This window comes from Aegilops tauschii, chromosome 1 (genome assembly GCF_002575655.3).
Source record: "Aegilops tauschii subsp. strangulata cultivar AL8/78 chromosome 1, Aet v6.0, whole genome shotgun sequence".
Classification (NCBI taxonomy): domain Eukaryota; kingdom Viridiplantae; phylum Streptophyta; class Magnoliopsida; order Poales; family Poaceae; genus Aegilops; species Aegilops tauschii.
In genome coordinates, this window is record NC_053035.3 from 321,019,225 (window position 1) to 321,038,479 (window position 19,255).

The 19,255-nt window shown below is 49.4% G+C and overlaps 1 long non-coding RNA gene across 1 annotated transcript; it reads right to left on the bottom strand.

The window, feature by feature from the left end:
* Window positions 1-12,056: 12,056 nt before the first annotated feature.
* On the bottom strand, window positions 12,057-15,533 carry LOC141021388 (uncharacterized). Its single transcript, XR_012182624.1, has 2 exons — window positions 14,842-15,533; window positions 12,057-12,968 (listed from the first exon to the last, which is right to left on the bottom strand). It is a non-coding gene; the product is annotated as an uncharacterized lncRNA (long non-coding RNA).
* Between the last annotated feature and the right edge of the window lie 3,722 nt (window positions 15,534-19,255).

The window sequence follows — 19,255 nt, forward strand, 5'->3', positions numbered from 1 at the left end:
GCTGCGTGACCATGTTGGGGCGCTTCATCTCCAAGCGGGGGGAGCGCGCCTTGCCATTCTTCAAGCTGATGAAGAAGAAGGGCCCTCGAGTGGACCCCGGAGGCCGACCGGGCGTTTCAAGACCTCAAGAGATACCTGACCAGCCCACCGGTGATGGTAGCGCCTCGTCCCCTCGAGCCTCTGGTGCTCTATCTGGCCGCCACACCTCACTCCGCAAGCGCGGCGCTGGTGGCTGTCCGGGAGGAATGCCAGGCCAAGAGCCCGCCGTGCAATGTTGCACCTTCGGCGGGGACGATGCGGCACGAAGACAGCGCCACCAAAGCCGCAACGACGCCAGCTGATGGTCAGGCCCTGCAAGACGGCACTTCTGGGCCTGTGGAGGCCCCGATGGGCGACCAGGGTCCAGAGGTCCCCCACCTCAGGAGGCGTCCCAAACCCTGGAGGCTTCGGGCTCCATCGACACTCCTGTTGGGGAACGTAGTAATTTCAAAAAAAAATCCTACGCACATGCAAGATCATGGTGATGCATAGCAATGAGAGGGGAGAGTGTTGTCCACGTACCCTCGTAGACCGACAGCGGAAGCGTTATCACAACGCGGTTGATGTAGTCGTACGTCTTCACGATCCGACCGATCAAGTACCGAACGTACGGCACCTCCAAGTTCTACACACGTTCAGCTCGATGACGTCCCTCGAACTCCGATCCAGCCGAGTGTTGAGGGACAGTTTCGTCAGCACGACGGCGTGGTGACGATGATGATGTTCCACCGACGTAGGGCTTCGCCTAAGCTCCGCAACGGTATTATCGAGGTGTAATATGGTGGAGGGGGGCACCGCACACGGCTAAAATATCGTATATCAAGTGTGTATAGAGGTGCCCCCCTGCCCCCATATATACAGGAGCAAGGGGGAGGCCGGCTGCCCTAGGCGCGCCAAGGAGAGAGGGGGAGTCCTCCTCCTAGTAGGAGTAGGACTCCCCTTTCCTAGTCCTACTAGGAAAAGAAGGGGGGAAGGAAAGAGAGGGAGAGGGAAAGGGGGCTGCGCCCCCCTCTCCTAGTCCAACTAGGACTCCTGCTGGGAGGGGGAGCGCCACCTCCTGGCTGCTGCCGTCTCTCTCCCCTCAAGGCCCACTAAGGCCCAATACTTCCCCGGGGGTTCCGGTAACCCTCCGGCACTCCGATTTAATCCGAAACTTCTCCGGAACACTTCCGGTGTCCGAATATAGTCGTCCAATATATCAATCTTTATGTCTCGACCATTTCGAGACTCCTCGTCATGTCCGTGATCACATCCGGGACTCCGAACAACCTTCGGTACATCAAAACATATAAACTCATAATATAACTATCATCGTAACTTTAAGCGTGCGGACCCTTTGGGTTCGAGAACTATGTAGACATGACCAAGACACCTCTCCGGTCAATAACCAATAGCGGGACCTAGATGCCCATATTGGCTCCCACATATTCTACGAAGATCTTTATCGGTCAGACCGCATAACAACATACGTTGTTCCCTTTGTCATCGGTATGTTACTTGCCCGAGATTCGATCGTCGGTATCTCGATACCTAGTTCAATCTCGTTACCGGCAAGTCTCTTTACTCGTTCCGTAATACATCATCCCGCAACTAACTCATTAGTCACAATGCTTGCAAGGCTTATAGTGATGTGCATTACCGAGTGGGCCCAGAGATACCTCTCCGACAATCGGAGTGACAAATCATAATCTCGAAATACGCCAACCCAACAAGTACCTTTGGAGACACCTGTAGAGCACCTTTATAATCACCCATTTACGTTGTGACGTTTGGTAGCACACAAAGTGTTCCTCTGGTAAACGGGAGTTGCATAATCTCATAGTCATAGGAACATGTATAAGTCATGAAGAAAGCAATAGCAACATACTAAACGATCGGGTGCTAAGCTAACATAATGGGTCATGTCAATCACGTCATTCTCCTAATGAGGTGATCCCGTTAATCAAATGACAACTCATGTCTATGGCTAGGAAACATAATCATCTTTGATTAACGAGCTAGTCAAGTAGAGGCATACTAGTGACACTCTGTTTGTCTATGTATTCACACATGTATTATGTTTCTGGTTAATACAATTCTAGCATGAATAATAAACATTTATCATGATATAAGGAAATATATAATACTTTATTATTGCCTCTAGGGCATATTTCCTTTAGTCTCCCACTTGCACTAGAGTCAATAATCTAGATTACATAGTAATGATTCTTACACCCATGGAGTCTTGGTGCTGATCATGTTTTGCTCGTGGAAGAGGCTTAGTCAACGGGTCTGCAACATTCAGATCCGTATGTATCTTGCAAACTTCTATGTCTCCCACCTGGACTAAATCCCGGATGGAATTGAAGCGTCTTCTGATGTGCTTGGTTCTCTTGTGAAATCTGGATTCCTTTGCTAAGGCAATTGCACCAGTATTGTCACAAAAGATTTTCATTGGTCCCGATGTACTAGGTATGACACCTAGATCGGATATGAACTCCTTCATCCAGACTCCTTCATTTGCTGCTTCCGAAGCAGCTATGTATTCCGCTTCACACGTAGATCCCGCCACGACACTTTGCTTAGAACTGCACCAACTGACAGCTCCACCGTTCAATGTAAATACGTATCCGGTTTGCGATTTCGAATCGTCCGGATCAGTGTCAAAGCTTGCATCAACGTAACCCCTTACGATGAGCTCTTTGTCACCTCCATAAACGAGAAACATATCCTTAGTCCTTTTCAGGTATTTCAGGATCTTCTTGACCGCTGTCCAGTGATCCACTCCTGGATTACTTTGGTACCTCCCTGCTAAACTTATAGCAAGGGACACATCAGGTTTGGTACACAGCATTGCATACATGATAGAGCCTATGGCTGAAGCATAGGGAACATCTTTCATCTTCTCTCTATCTTCTGCAGTGGTCGGGCATTGAGTCTTACTCAATCTCACACCTTGTAGTACAGGCAAGAACCCTTTCTTTGCTTGATCCATTTTGAACTTCTTCAAAACTTTGTCAAGGTATGTGCTTTGTGAAAGTCCAATTAAGTGTCTTGATCTATCTCTATAGATCTTAATGCCTAATATATATGCAGCTTCACCGAGGTCTTTCATTGAAAAACTCTTATTCAAGTATCCCTTTATGCTATCCAGAAATTCTATATCATTTCCAATCAGTAATATGTCATCCACATATAATATCAGAAATGCTATCGAGCTCCCACTCACTTTCTTGTAAATACAGGCTTCTCCAAAAGTCTGTATAAAACCAAATGCTTTGATCACACTATCAAAGCATTTATTCCAACTCCAAGAGGCTTGCACCAGTCCATAAATGGATCGCTGGAGCTTGCACACTTTGTTAGCTCCCTTTGGATCGACAAAACCTTCCGGTTGCATCATATACAACTCTTCTTCCAGAAATCCATTCAGGAATGCAGTTTTGACATCCATTTGCCAAATTTCATAATCATAAAATGCGGCAATTGCTAACATGATTCGGACAGACTTAAGCATCGCTACGGGTGAGAAGGTCTCATCGTAGTCAATCCCTTGAACTTGTCGAAAACCTTTCGCAACAAGTCGAGCTTTATAGATAGTAACATTACCATCAGCGTCAGTCTTCTTCTTGAAGATCCATTTATTTTCAATGGCTTGCCGATCATCGGGCAAGTCAACCAAAGTCCATACTTTGTTCTCATACATGGATCCCATCTCGGATTTCATGGCTTCAAGCCATTTTGCGGAATCTGGGCTCACCATCGCTTCTTCATAGTTCGTAGGTTCATCATGGTCTAGTAACATGACCTCCAGAACAGGATTGTCGTACCACTCTGGTGCGGATCTTGATCTAGTTGACCTACGAAGTTCAGTAATAACTTGATCTGAAGTTTCATGATCATTATCATTAACTTCCTCACTAATTGGTGTAGGTGTCGCAGAGACTGATTTCTGCGATGATCTACTTTCCAATAAGGGAGCAGGTACAGTTACCTCATCAAGTTCTACTTTCCTCCCACTCACATCTTTCGAGAGAAACTCCTTCTCTAGAAAGGATCCATTCTTAGCAACGAATATCTTGCCATCGGATCTGTGATAGAAGGTGTACCCAGCTGTCTCCTTTGGGTATCCTATGAAGACACATTTCTCCGATTTAGGTTCGAGCTTATCAGGTTGAAGTTTCTTCACATAAGCATCGCAACCCCAAACTTTAAGATACGACAACTTTGGTTTCTTGCCAAACCATAGTTCAAAAGGCGTCGTCTCAACGGATTTCGATGGTGTCCTATTTAGAGTGAATGCAGCCGTCTCTAAAGCATAACCCCAAAACGATAGCGGTAAATCAGTAAGAGACATCATAGATCGCACCATATCTAATAAAGTACGATTACGACGTTCGGACACACCATTACGCTGTGGTGTTCCGGGTGGCGTGAGTTGCGAAACTATTCCTCATTGTTTCAAATGTAGGCCAAACTCGTAACTCAAATATTCTCCTCCACGATCAGATCGTAGGAATTTTATTTTCTTGTTACGATGATTTTCAACTTCACTCTGAAATTCTTTGAACTTTTCAAATGTTTCAGACTTATGCTTCATTAAGTAGATATACCCATATCTGCTCAAATCATCTGTGAAGGTGAGAAAATAACGATATCCGCCACGAGCCTCAATATTCATCGGACCACATACATCTGTATGTATAATTTCCAACAAATTTGTTGCTCTCTCCGTAGTTCCGGAGAACGGTGTTTTGGTCATCTTGCCCATAAGGCACGGCTCGCAAGTACCAAGTGATTCAAAATCAAGTGATTCCAAAATTCCATCAGTATGGAGTTTCTTCATGCGCTTTACACCGATATGACCCAAACGGCAGTGCCACAAAAAAGTTGCACTGTCATTATCAACTCTGCATCTTTTGGCTTCGACATTATGAATATGTGTATCACTACTATCGAGATTCATTAAAAATAGACCACTCTTCAAGGGTGCATGACCATAAAAGATATTATTCATATAAATAGAACAACCATTATTCTCTGATTTAAATGAATAACCGTCTCGCATTAAACAAGATCCAGATATAATGTTCATGCTCAACGCTGGTACCAAATAACAATTATTTAGGTCTAAAACTAATCCCGAAGGTGGATGTAGAGGTAGCGTGCCGACGGCGATCACATCGACTTTGGAACCATTTCCCACGCGCATCGTCACCTCATCCTTAGCCAATCTTCGCTTAATCCGTAGCCCCTGTTTCGAGTTGCAAATATTAGCAACAGAACCAGTATCAAATACCCAGGTGCTACTACGAGTATTAGTAAGGTACACATCAATAACATGTATATCACATATACCTTTGTTAACCTTGCCATCCTTCTTATCCGCCAAATACTTGGGGCAGTTCCGCTTCCAGTGACCAGTCTGCTTACAGTAGAAGCACTCAGTTTCAGGCTTAGGTCCACACCTGGATTTCTTCTCCTGAACAGCAACTTGCTTGCCGTTCCTCTTGATGTTCCCTTTCTTCTTCCCTTTGCCCTTTTTCTTGAAACTAGTGGTTTTACTGACCATCAACACTTGATGCTCCTTTTTGATTTCTACCTCCGCTGCCTTTAGCATTGCGAAGAGCTCGGGAATTGTCTTATCCATCCCTTGCATGTTATAGTTCATCACGAAGCTCTTGTAGCTTGGTGGTAGTGATTGAAGAATTCTGTCAATGACGCAATCATCCAGAAGTTGAACTCCCAGTTGAATCAAGTGATTATCATACCCAGACATTCTGAGTATATGCTCACTGACAGAACTATTCTCTTCCATCTTGCAGCTATAGAACTTATTGGAGACTTCATATCTCTCAATCCGGGCATTTGCTTGAAATATTAACTTCAACTCCTGGAACATCTCATATGCTCCATGACGTTCAAAACGTCGTTGAAGACCCGGTTCTAAGCCGTAAAGTATGGCACACTGAACTATTGAGTAGTCATCAGCTTTGCTCTGCCAGACGTTCATAACTTCTGGCGTAGCTCTTGCAGGAGGCCTGGCACCTAGCGGTGCTTCCAGGACGTAATTCTTCTGTGCAGCAATGAGGATAATCCTCAAGTTACGGACCCAGTCCGTGTAATTGCTACCATCATCATTCAACTTAGCTTTCTCAAGGAACGCATTAAAATTCAACGGAACAACAGCACGGGCCATTTATCTACAATTAACATAGACAAGCAAGATACTATCAGGTACTAAGTTCATGATAAATTTAAGTTCAATTAATCATATTACTTAAGAACTCCCACTTAGATAGATATCCCTCTAATCATCTAAGTGATTGCGTGATCCAAATCAACTAAACCATGTCTGATCACGTGAGATGGAGTAGTTTCAATGGTGAACATCACTATGTTGATCATATCTACTGTATGATTCACGCTCGACCTTTCGGTCTCTGTGTTCCGAGGCCATATGTGCATATGCTAGGCTCGTCAAGTTTAACCTGAGTATTCCGCGTGTGCAACTGTTTTGCACCCGTTGTATTTGAACGTAGAGCCTATCACACCCGATCATCATGTGGTGTCTCAGCACGAAGAACTTTCGCAACGGTGCATACTCAGGGAGAACACTTATCTTGAAATTTTAGTGAGAGATCATCTTATAATGCTACCGTCAATCAAAGCAAGATAAGATGCATAAAGGATTAACATCACATGCAATCAATATAAGTGATATGATATGGCCATCATCATCTTGTGCTTGTGATCTCCATCTCCGAAGCACCGTGCTTGTGATCTCCATCTCCGAAGCACCGTCATGATCACCATCGTCACCGGCGCGACACCTTGATCTCCATCGTAGTATCGTTGTCGTCTCGCCAACTAATTGCTTTTACGACTATCGCTACTGCTTAGTGATAAAGTAAAACTATTACATGGTGATTGCATCTCATACAATAAAGCGACAACCATATGGCTCCTGCCAGTTGCCGATAACTCGGTTACAAAACATGATCATCTCATACAACAAATTATATCACATCATGTCTTGACCATATCACATCACAACATGCCCTGCAAAAACAAGTTAGACGTCCTCTACTTTGTTGTTGCAAGTTTTACGTGGCTGCTACGGGCTTAGCAAGAACCGTTCTTACCTACGCATCAAAACCACAACGATAGTTTGTCATGTTGGTGCTGTTTTAACCTTCGCAAGGATCGGGCGTAGCCACACTCGGTTCAACTAAAGTGAGAGAGACAGACACCCGCCAGTCACCTTTAAGCAACGAGTGCTCCGAACGGTGAAACCAGTCTCGCGTAAGCGTACGCGTAATGTCGGTCCGGGCCGCTTCATCTCACAATACCGCTGAACCAATACCGCCCACAACTCACTTGTGTTCTACTCGTGCATAGCATCAACGCATAAAACCAGGCTCGGATGCCACTGTTGGGGAACGTAGTAATTTCAAAAAAAATTCCTACGCACACGCAAGATCATGGTGATGCATAGCAACGAGAGGGGAGAGTGTTGTCCACGTACCCTCGTAGACCGACAGCGGAAGCGTTATCACAACGCGGTTGATGTAGTCATACGTCTTCACGATCCGACCGATCAAGTACCGAATGTACGGCACCTCCAAGTTCTACACACGTTCAGCTCGATGACGTCCCTCGAACTCCGATCCAGCCAAGTGTTGAGGGAGAGTTTCGTTAGCACGACGGTGTGGTGACGATGATGATGTTCCACCGACGCAGGGCTTCGCCTAAGCTCCGCAACGATATTATCGAGGTGTAATATGGTGGAGGGGGGCACCGCACACGGCTAAAATATCATATATCAAGTGTGTATAGAGGTGCCCCCCTGCCCCCGTAAATAAAGGAGCAAGGGGGAGGCCGGCTGCCCTAGGCGCGCCAAGGAGAGAGGGGGAGTCCTCCTCCCAGTAGGAGTAGGACTCCCCTTTCCTAGTCCTACTAGGAAAAGAAGGGGGGAAGGAAAGAGAGGGAGAGGGAGAGGGAAAGGGGGCTGCGCCCCCCTCTCCTAGTCCTACTAGGACTCCTCCTGGGAGGGGGCGCGCCACCTCCTAGCTGCTGCCCTCTCTCTCCCCTCAAGGCCCACTAAGGCCCAATACTTCCCCGGGGGGTTCCGGTAACCCTCCGGCACTCCGATTTAATCCGAAACTTCTCCGAAACACTTCCGGTGTCCGAATATAGTCGTCCAATATATCAATCTTTATGTCTCGACCATTTCGAGACTCCTCGTCATGTCCGTGATCACATCCGGGACTCCGAACAACCTTCGGTACATCAAAACATATAAACTCATAATATAACTGTCATCGTAACTTTAAGCGTGCGGACCCTTTGGGTTCGAGAACTATGTAGACATGACCGAGACACCTCTCCGGTCAATAACCAATAGCGGGACCTGGATGCCCATATTGGCTCCCACATATTCTACGAAGATCTTTATCGGTCAGACCGCATAACAACATACGTTGTTCCCTTTGTCATTGGTATGTTACTTGCCCGAGATTCGATCGTCGGTATCTCGATACCTAGTTCAATCTTGTTACCGGCAAGTCTCTTTACTCGTTCCGTAATACATCATCCCGCAACTAACTCATTAGTCACAATGCTTGCAAGGCTTATAGTGATGTGCATTACCGAGTGGGCCCAGAGATACCTCTCCGACAATCGGAGTGACAAATCCTAATCTCGAAATACGCCAACCCAACAAGTACCTTTGGAGACACCTGTAGAGAACCTTTATAATCACCCATTTACGTTGTGACGTTTGGTAGCACATAAAGTGTTCCTCCGGTAAACGGGAGTTGCATAATCTCATAGTCATAGGAACATGTATAAGTCATGAAGAAAGCAATAGCAACATACTAAACGATCGGGTGCTAAGCTAACGTAATGGGTCATGTCAATCACGTCATTCTCCTAATGAGGTGATCCCGTTAATCAAATGACAACTCATGTCTATGGCTAGGAAACATAACCATCTTTGATTAACGAGCTAGTCAAGTAGAGGCATACTAGTGACACTCTGTTTGTCTATGTATTCACACATGTATTATGTTTCCGGTTAATACAATTCTAGCATGAATAATAAACATTTATCATGATATAAGGAAATATATAATACTTTATTATTTCCTCTAGGGCATATTTCCTTCAACTCCTACCCTGGTCGAGCACCCGGTGTACTTCGTCAGCACGGTGTTACGGGATGTGAGAGCACGATATCCCATGCCGCAGAAGCTCTTGCTCGCGTTCTTGGTGGCCTCACGCAAGCTGCGCCATTGTTTCCAAGGCCACCCAATCAAGGTCTTCTCAGCCTACCCCCTGGAGAGGGTGCTCCGGAGCCCCAATGCCGCGGGGAGAGTCGCTGAGTGGAACATTGAACTGCAAGTGTTTCAGTTGGAGCTCAGCACGACCAGGGTCATCAAGGGAGCCGCGCTCGCCGACTTCGTCGCGGAATGGACCGACGCTCCGGAGCCCGAAGCGGGTGAGAGCCGATCTCTCTCGCCAGGAAGTGAAGCGCCAGATGCCTGGGTCATGTACTTCGATGGTGCTTTCACACGCCAAGGTGCGGGGGCCGGCGCCGTGCTCATCTCCCCCACTCAAGACAAGCTCTACTACGCCGTGCAGCTCTGCTTCCAGCAGGGCGAGAAGGTCTCCAACAACATCGTGGAATACGAGGGGCTGATCGCCGGCCTCAAGGCCGCCACGGCCTTGGGGGTGAAGCGTCTCACCATCAAGGGCGACTCACAGCTCCTCGTCAACTTCTCAAACAAGGTGTACAAACCGAGGGACGAGCACATGGAGGCATACCTCGCAGAGGTGCGCAAGATGGAGAAGCAATTCTTGGGCTTGGAGCTACATCACGTGCCACGCGGGGTGAACAAGGAAGCCGACGACATCGCCAAGAGGGCATCAAGGCATCTGCCCCAAGAGCCTGGTGTCTTCGAAGAGCGACTTTTCAAGCCTTCGGCCACCCCCGCGGCCGTGGAGACTACACCACCTCGAGAGGAACTCCCCCAACCACCAGCCTCGGGAGCCCCCGCTTGGGGCCCGACCTCAGGAGCACGCCTGCTCCTGGCGCTCGAGCCTCAGGAGGGGTGCTGGACCAAGGAGTTCAAGGCATACCTGGTGCAAGGGACGCTGCCGGAAAAAGAGGAGGACGCGGAGCGCGTGGCCCGGCAGGTTACGGCATACTGCATCCAGGACGGTGAGCTGTACAGAAAACGACCAAATGATGTTTCCTTGCGATGCATCTCCACGGAGCAGGGGAACGAGCTGCTAGCTGACATACACGGCGGAGACTGCGGGCATCACTCGTCATCAGGTACCCTGGTTGGCAAGGCATTCCGCAGCGGGTTCTACTGGCCCACGGCACTCAACGACGCGACCGAGCTGGTAAGGTCCTACGAGGCCTGGCTGTTCCATGCCAAGCAAATCCACCAGCCGGCCCAGGGCCTCCAGACTATCCCGCTCTCGTGGCCATTCGCGGTCTGGGGGCTGGATATCCTGGGTCTGTTCCCACGAGCGCCTGGGGGCTATCGCTACCTCTACGTCACCATCGATAAGTTCACCAAGTGGGAAGAAGTGGAAGCCCTCCGCACCATCCCAGCTGGGTTGGCAGTTAAGTTCATCAAGGGCCTCGTGAGCCGGTTTGGGGTCCCTAATCGCATCATCACCGACAACGGCTCCCAGTTCACTAGCAATCTCTTCAAGACATATTATGCTAACCTTGGAATGCAGATATGCTACACCTCAGTGGCACACCCCAGGAGCAATGGCCAAGCCGAGCGCGCCAACGCAGAGGTCTTAAGGGGCCTCAAGACCAGGACCTTTAAGAAGAAGCTCGAAGCCTGCGGTAAGGGCTGGCACGACGAGCTCCAGTCCGTGCGGTGGTCCATCCGCACCACCGCCACCAAGCCAACACGCGAGACCCCATTCTTCCTCGTCTACGGAGCTAAAGCAATCCTCCCTCACGAGGTCAAGCATCGCTCCGCGTGGGTCCTGGTGTTTGACGAGGCACGTCAGGACGCCATGCGGGGGATGGACCTCATGCTGGGGGAGGAGCGCCACCGTCAAGCCTCGCTTCGGGCGGCAAGATACCAGCAGGTGCTGCGACGGTATCACTGCCGCAGCGTCCGCTCCAGGACGCTCGAGGTGGGTGATCTTGTCCTGAGGCGGGTGCTCTCCAGGGAAGGGCTGCATAAGCTCTCACCCATGTGGGAGGACCCGTTTAGGATTGCCCGCGTCTCCAGGCCTGGCGCCGCGCGCCTAGAGACGCGGGACGGGATCCCCATCCAGAACGCCTGGAACATCCAGCACCTCCGGAAGTTCTACCCATGAAGCAAGGCCCAGTGCATGTGAAGGTCTCCGCTCGTGACACTCTCACGTAATAATGAGTGGGGTTGTACACGCCCCGGAGTCTCCGGAGTGCCGCCCTCGGGCCTCGGGGCTCCCTCCCACGTCCTAGTAGCAGTACTTAGCTCCGCACTGGTGAGAAGACTAGACTAGGTGCCGGATGCGGCTGTTCATTTGCTTTCTGTAGTTGGCTTGCCCCTTTTCTTTTAATGAAATTTGAAGTTCTGGCGTTTCTCGATGGCTTGGCTGAACCCCCTCTTCTCTCTGATTCTCCCCTCAATTCTTTGTTTTGCGCCAGGGAGGGCGACAGTTGTCCGACTCCCTCCCTCGCGCGCCTCGCGAGAGGGGCTGGACAGGTATTCGTGCGTGCGCACTCCCCTGATCTCCGCGGGGCGCCCTCGTTTGAGCTTGTGATCGGCGCATCCCCTTTTTAGTCCGTGCCCCACGGGTACCGCAACGTGGTGCATTTGGCCATGACCAGCCCATGCCTGAGGCCTCGCGCAAGAAGGGATAAGGATTTCTTAACGATTTTTTGCAGCTTCGCGATGTTGCCCGAGTCGGCAGCGGGAAGCCCCACCAGGTGCCCAGAGGCGCGCGCCCTCACGCGGTCAAAGCTACCTGGATACATCAAGCTAAGTTACCCCTCTACATCCGTATAAGGCATAGATCTCACAACACAACCCGGAAACAATAAACACACCACAAAAGCAGCATAAGCACCATGGTTCATTACACGCCCTCGCAGGGCCCCATACTCATTTCTGGCGATGTAGGAGGAAAGGAAAGGACAAGCAAAAGCGGCTCCTACGACGCGGTTGCTCACGAGGATCGCCCCCCCCCCCCCCGACTCAGATGGAGCCCTCCTCGCGCTTCACTGGGGCGCGACGACGGGACGACCCGCCACCGTCCTCGAAGCGAGCCCGACTGCTGGTCGTAGCCGCCGCTGCTGGAGCTTTCGCCGGAGGAGGAGCTGCCGTAGCTAGACGAACCGCGGCCGCCACCGAGGGCAAGTTCACCCTCATCCTCGTCACGGCCGTCGCCAAGGCCAAGCACTTCGTCACCGTCATTGTCTTCAGGGCAGCAACCGGCACGGCGACCGTCTTCCCCGAATACCCTCACGAAGAGGGTCGCGCCACCGTCGTACTTGAAGTGGAGGGTGCACCGCCTGCTCAGACCGCGCGCGCGGGCAAACGTCTGCCAGCCGCGGGCCAAGGCTGTGGCACCCCGGCTCAGAGAAACCGGGACACCCCGTATTCCAGCCCAGAAATCGAGATGAAGTCTTCTGGAATACGGCACTGCTTAGCATAGAACAAACCAGCTCTCTATTACAGCACGAATATGAATACAAGGTCTCCGCTATTACAATGAATAACACCGGCACGACTACACTACGCCAACCACAGTTGCTCTATGCAAGCAGCATAACAACTCGAGGCAGCGGAACCTCTACTGGCAGCGGAACAATGAACGACGATGATGGATTCCAATCCGTAGGGACTCTGGCTGGAACATTTATCCTAGCTCGCGAACACAAGAACTACACCAAACAAGCAAGCAATCCAGGCATGACCTGCAAACTAGCATGACATGCCAGGTCAGTACATTGAATGTACTTGCAAGCTCACAATAACCAAAAGCAATCAAGACAAACAACAACATGGTGATTACAGGTTAACAAGGATTAACATGATACTATCAGATCAATCCTAGCATGAACAAGATGAACATGACACAGCTAGCACAGTATGAGCATGGCATGAACTTATGAACATGATGATACTAGCATGCAACAGGTTAACATTATCATGCACCAACTTGCGTTGCTCGGGTTAACTCGTAACCAACACATGCATCAACTTACCAACATCGGTATCCACGATACCTCCATGATCACAACCAATCTCTTTCTCATCCATGAACCGGGGTTATTATTTAAGAAAGTTATTATTATAGTTGGCTCATAGTGTGACCGACTACGAACTGGGCCCTTATCCGCGGGCGCGGCTATCGATAGATTTAACACACACACTCTTCAGAGGTAGCTCACTTTACCCACACCACGAAACCCATGGCCTCGCACTCCCATTCGGGTGGACCAACGGTGTTCCGACAAAACCGATCTACTGCCATGACACTCTCCCGGCCACTCCGACCAACTCCCCTTTGGTCTAAGTCATGGGTGGCCCGTGCCTACCAAAGGCATCAACGGCCACCGTCGTGGAAAAACATAAACAGTCCCAAACGGGGACAATGGATCCATACTCAACAATGGGCACACAAGGCTTATGCCGTCCTACCCGGCCAAGGTAGCGCCTGTGCATAACCTTCCCTCATTGGAGGCACCGGCGAGATGCATGATAATAGACCGCATTAGGGCCTTCCCATAAAAGCAAATGTGGTTGCACTGGTCAGCTCGATTCAGTGGCACCATGACTCAGCCAACAGTTTTTTAAGTTCATTATTATCCGGTTAAACTTGAATGCAATAAGCTGAGCCATAATACGAAAACATGATGCAACTACAATGCATGGTCATGATATCAACATGGGGGTGCAACAAAATCATCGAGCATAACCACAATGAATCATATATCTGAATGAGCATGGCATACTGACGAGCATGAAAAACACAAGCATAACTCTACATAGGCATAACATGACTACTGGCATCATAAGTAAACATCATGCAACAACATAACAAGAATACTACAAAGTGAGCATGCAACCATCTAGATGCAACGGAACAAACATAGCAACGGTACGGAATAACAAACTAAGCATGCATCCCAAGAACATCAGTGCTACCAGCATGTTATTACTACTACCAAACATGACTTACGAACATGATACTAGCAAGTAGTACAAGATAACAAAATGCATCGGAACATAGCATGAAAGTGAACAAGAATCCACGAGCATAACCGAAACAACGATAGTAGTAGCAAACAAGTAGGCAGATAACGACAAACTTTTATTAAATATTCAAGTTGAAAACCAAGGCTACTGCATGACTATCATGCAAGTGGCTAGTGTGGCTTGCTTGGGGTGACGGAGACTCCGGGAAGAATCGCGGTGAAGCCGCGGAACGAAACGCCGGACGGGGCATAACCACAGTGTGAACACCTTGTGAAAATGTTACCAACAGAAAGATCTCGACGAGACGAAGAAGTGAGCATTGGTTTCACCTCAATCGGAGTTACGGTTGCGGAGTTATGAGAGGTGGAAGCTCAGGGACCTATCTGTGAATATTTTCATCACCAGCAAGTCCCTGGCGGCTGAAACAGAAAGCGCATAAAGCGAAATACGTTTCCGGTATAGAGGAAACGTATTCTGGGTCGCAGTAGGACCAGAGTACGCTTTCAGACATGTGAAAGTGTATCCTTTAGCGAAAACGTATATCAAGAAAACGTCTCCGCTTAAAAACACCTGGGCCCGGGCTTGTGCCACTTACCGGTGGGGTCCGCGGGCAGGGGGAGGGGCCAGGCGTGGCGTCGTCTTCCTCCTCGCTCATGTCCCGCACGGGACAGAGGAGGGGCGCGGCCAGGGGCCCGGCCAGCTCAGGTGGCCTCCGGCCACGGCGAGCACGCCGGAGGGTGCGGGGAGGCCTGCCGCACCCGTTCAGTGGTCAAGGGTGCACCGGGGAGGGGTGGAGAGGATGGGAGACCGCGGCGACGGAGGTGGACAGGGAGCTACGGGCGGCGATGCTCTCCGGCGAAACGGGCAGCTCCGGCGAGGGCAATAGGGTTGGGGCGGCTCGGGGAGATGTGGGGGAGGCAGTGGAGGTGTTGGGAGGAGGAGAGGAGGCTCGAGGCAACCGGGATAGCTCGGACTCCGGCGAACACCGAGAACGAACGGCGAACTCCAGCGAGATGCCGGTGCTCCGGTGTACTAAAGAGGAAGGGGAGAGGCTTGGGATATGCGTAAGAACCTCGGGCACCTATTTATAGGCCCGGGGAGGCCTCGGGGACGCTCTAGAGAGCTCCAGCTCAACGCCAATGGAGGGGACAGAGGAGGCAGGTCACGGGCAAGCTCGACGGGGAGTAAACGACGGCGAAACAGGAGGGGGCCCGAGCACGGGGTGACTGAGTCGATCACGGGGAAGCTCCAGGACATGAATGGAGGTCGAGACGAGGAGGGAGAGGACGAGAACAGCGCCGAGGTCGTGCCAGAGGGCGAGATTTGGCATGTGTGACCCGAGGTCACCGCGTGAGCTGGCTCAAGTGGCGCGTTCTGCCCGGACCGACCATGTTTAGTAGAATGACCTTAGTGCCTTGAGTTCAAATGAAGCAACAAGTCAGTCCAGGGGCAAAGAAGTGATTTGCAGGAGGAGCCAAAACATTTTGGTAGCAAAGTGTTTGATGCCATTTGCACAGGATTGGTCGGGAGGATTAGACTAAGATTTGACTGGGTTTATCACTCACTAAGGTGAGTAAGATGGCAAGGTTTCAGCTCATACCAAGGGGTTTAGCTAGTATTTATAGTGCAACATGCCATACTGACCAGGATAGCAAACTTTAAAGTAGCACTCACACACTAGCTTGGATTGAGCTGAAAATTGGCATGGATGGGTTATTTGATCATATGAAGCTGCCGTAAAAGTTTCATGCCATTTGGAAATACCAAAATGGGACTTGCTTCACAATGCTTCATTCTGATCAGAAGTTTGGAAAAATTGCACAGGGCAAATGGAATAATGGATTGGGCCAAAACTTGGTGGAGAGAGTTGATATGGATATGAGAATGTTCTGGTAAATTTTCAGCTTAATTGAAGCAATATAAAATATGGTTGCTTCACAAATTGAAAATCTGACCAGAAACTAAGATTTGGAGCTGGGCTCACGAACATGAGTTAAATTATCTCATATTTGGTGGAGAGTCATGATTTAATCATGTGAAGGACCTTGCAAAATTTCAACTCATTAGGATATGCCTAGCTAGTACTTCCTTCACAATCACTTCCCTCAGACAGGAACTTTGAAAAATTGCTCAGGAATATTTACTAAGCAAATTAAGTTGAATTTTGGCATGGTGCAATTATATGGACAGGAAAAAGATGTCCAAAAGGTTTAGGGTCAATCAAGAAAAGATAGATGACACTTCCTTCTCAAACCACAACTTAGGGCAGAATCAGAAAAGTAATATTTGTGAATTATCTTTGATGATGCCAAGGAAGGATTTTGACATATTTGTGGAAGATTTGACCCAAAAAATTTATTAGAATTATTTGAAAATTTTGGGAGTCATAGAAATATAGGTTGCTTCACAACCTAGGGTTTAAAGGGTTATTCCTTTAATAGAAAAAGGAATATTCCCAAAAAAAGAATATTGGGTTAGATCAAGGATGGAAATGACATGATCTAGGAATGATGATGAGGATAACAAGCCACTATAAAACCAAGTAAGACATGATCTTCCCAAGTTTTGGAACCGCATAGCCACAGAAAAGCAATTCAAATCAAGAAATCTAAGAAAATCAAAGGAAAAAGAAAAGGGCAAAATCCAGGGTGTTACAAAGGCTACTTTGCCCGCGACGGAGACCTCCACCGCGACCCATGCAGCCTTACTACAGCAGCCGTCGGCCTGCAGCCAGAGGCGGCCAGGACCCGCGGCCGGCAGTTCGCGACGAAGGAGCGAGGAAGCTGAAGCCAGGTGCCGGCCGGGTTCTCCGACCACACGACGAACTCCGGCAGCACCTCCGCTGAGTGGAAGCGCGGCCGGGGAGGCCGGGCGACCAAGGCGTGCCTCCCCTCATGGGTAGGACTGCCATGTGAAAGTGCAACTATCCCTGGGTGGTTTTGGTAATCCCTAACAACATATAGCTCATTGAGCTAATACTATTTCAAGATAAATATTTCAGGAAAGCTCAATGATTGGCATGGCATGGATTAGAAAGTGGACCCTTCAAAATGCTAAGGACAGAAGATTGGCTCAAGCTCAAAGCATAAGACTCTACATTTTCTATTTTAGTGATCCAAGATCACATTGAGTCTATAGGAAAAGCCAATACTATTAAGAAGGGGTGAGGTGTTGCTTAATGAGGTTCTTGCTCAAAATGCTTAGTGATATGCTCCAAAACCCTCCACTACTTTCTCACATCCACATATGTCCCAAATCAAAAAGTCCAACTCGGCCCCACCGAAATTTCATATCCGGAGCCACCAAGTTCAGTTGACATAGCCACTGCCAGAAACCCTAGTCTTTTCGGTCTCACCGATAGGGATCTCGGTCTTACCGAGATGGGATTGTAATCTCTCTGTTTCCCTTCGTAACATTTCGGTCAAACCGAGATGAGCGATCGGTCCCACCGAGATTGCAATGCAAACACTCTGTTTCCTTTTCGTAACGTTTTGGTCCAACCGAGATGAGCGAATCGGTCCCACCGAGTTTGCCTGACCAACTCTCTGTTTGTCTATTACCAAAATCGGTCTCACCGAGTTTGTGTAATCGGTCTCACCGAGATTACGTTATGCCCTAACCCTAACGAAATCCGTCTCACCGAGTTAACGTGTCGGTCCCACCGAAACACCTAACGGTCACATTATGAACCAAGTCGGTCTGACCGAGTTCTCTGAATCGGTCCCACCGAGTTTGGTGATTTGTGTGTAACGGTTGGATTTTGTGTGGAGGCTATATATACCCCTCCACCCACTCTTCATTCATGGTGAGAGCCATCAGAACATGCCTACACTTCCAACACATATTTTCTGAGAGAGAACCACCTACACTTGTGTTGAGGTCAAGATATCCCATTCCAACCACATAAATCTTGATCTCTAGCCTTCCCCAAGTTGCTTTCCACTCAAATCTTCTTTCCACCAAATCCAAATCCTGTGAGAGAGAGTTGAGTGTTGGGGAGACTATCATTTGAAGCACAAGAGCAAGGAGTTCATCATCAACACACCATTTGTTACTTCTTGGAGAGTGGTGTCTCCTAGATTGGCTAGGTGTCACTTGGGAGCCTCCGTCAAGATTGTGGAGTTGAACCAAGGAGTTTGCAAGGGCAAGGAGATCGCCTACTTCGTGAAGATCTACCCTAGTGAGGCAAGTCCTTCGTGGGTGACGGCCATGGTGGGATAGACAAGGTTGCTTCTTCATGGACCCTTCGTGGGTGGAGCCCTCCGTGGACTCGCGCAACTGTTACCCTTCGTGGGTTGAAGTCTCCATCAACGTGGATGTATGATAGCACCACCTATCGGAACCACGGATAAGAAATCTCCGTGTCAACATTGCGTTTGCTCCCTTAAACTCCTCCCTTTACCTTCATATGCAATTGTTTTACATTCCGCTGCTATACTCTTAGAATTGCATGTGTAGGTTGATTGCTTGACTTGTGCTAAGTTGCTAAAATCTGCCAAGAACTAAAATTGGGAAAAGGCTAGATTTTTATTTGGTCAAGTAGTCTAATCACCCCCCCTCTAGACATACTTTTGATCCTACACCATGTCTCGGGCGGCCCCCGCCGCGCGAGGAGACGCCGCCGCGGCTGCCTGGGGCGGCGCCGGACCCCGGAGAGGTCCGTCCGCGCCCACGAGGGGCCACAGCTGGGGTTGCGACATGCTTGCGGGGGCGACCGCGCCCCCTCTTAGGCGGTGGCGAGCCGGACCCCTCTTGGCGGGCCTTCCCCTTCTCTGCGGCTGAGAGTCTCTTTGTCGGCGCCGTCGGCGTCTCAGCAAGATGGTGGAGTAAGGAAGAAGAAGCTGGCGGAATGGAGGAAGAGAAGAGCAACGGGGGCTCCCCCCTATCCTCATTTATAGCCAGGGGAGGCCCACCGCCGGCCTCCAAGATCGCAGGTAATGATGGTTTTTCTGCATGCAACAGGGACTCACCAAGTCGGGCAGTTGCCAAGGCAACATGGGGAAGCGAAG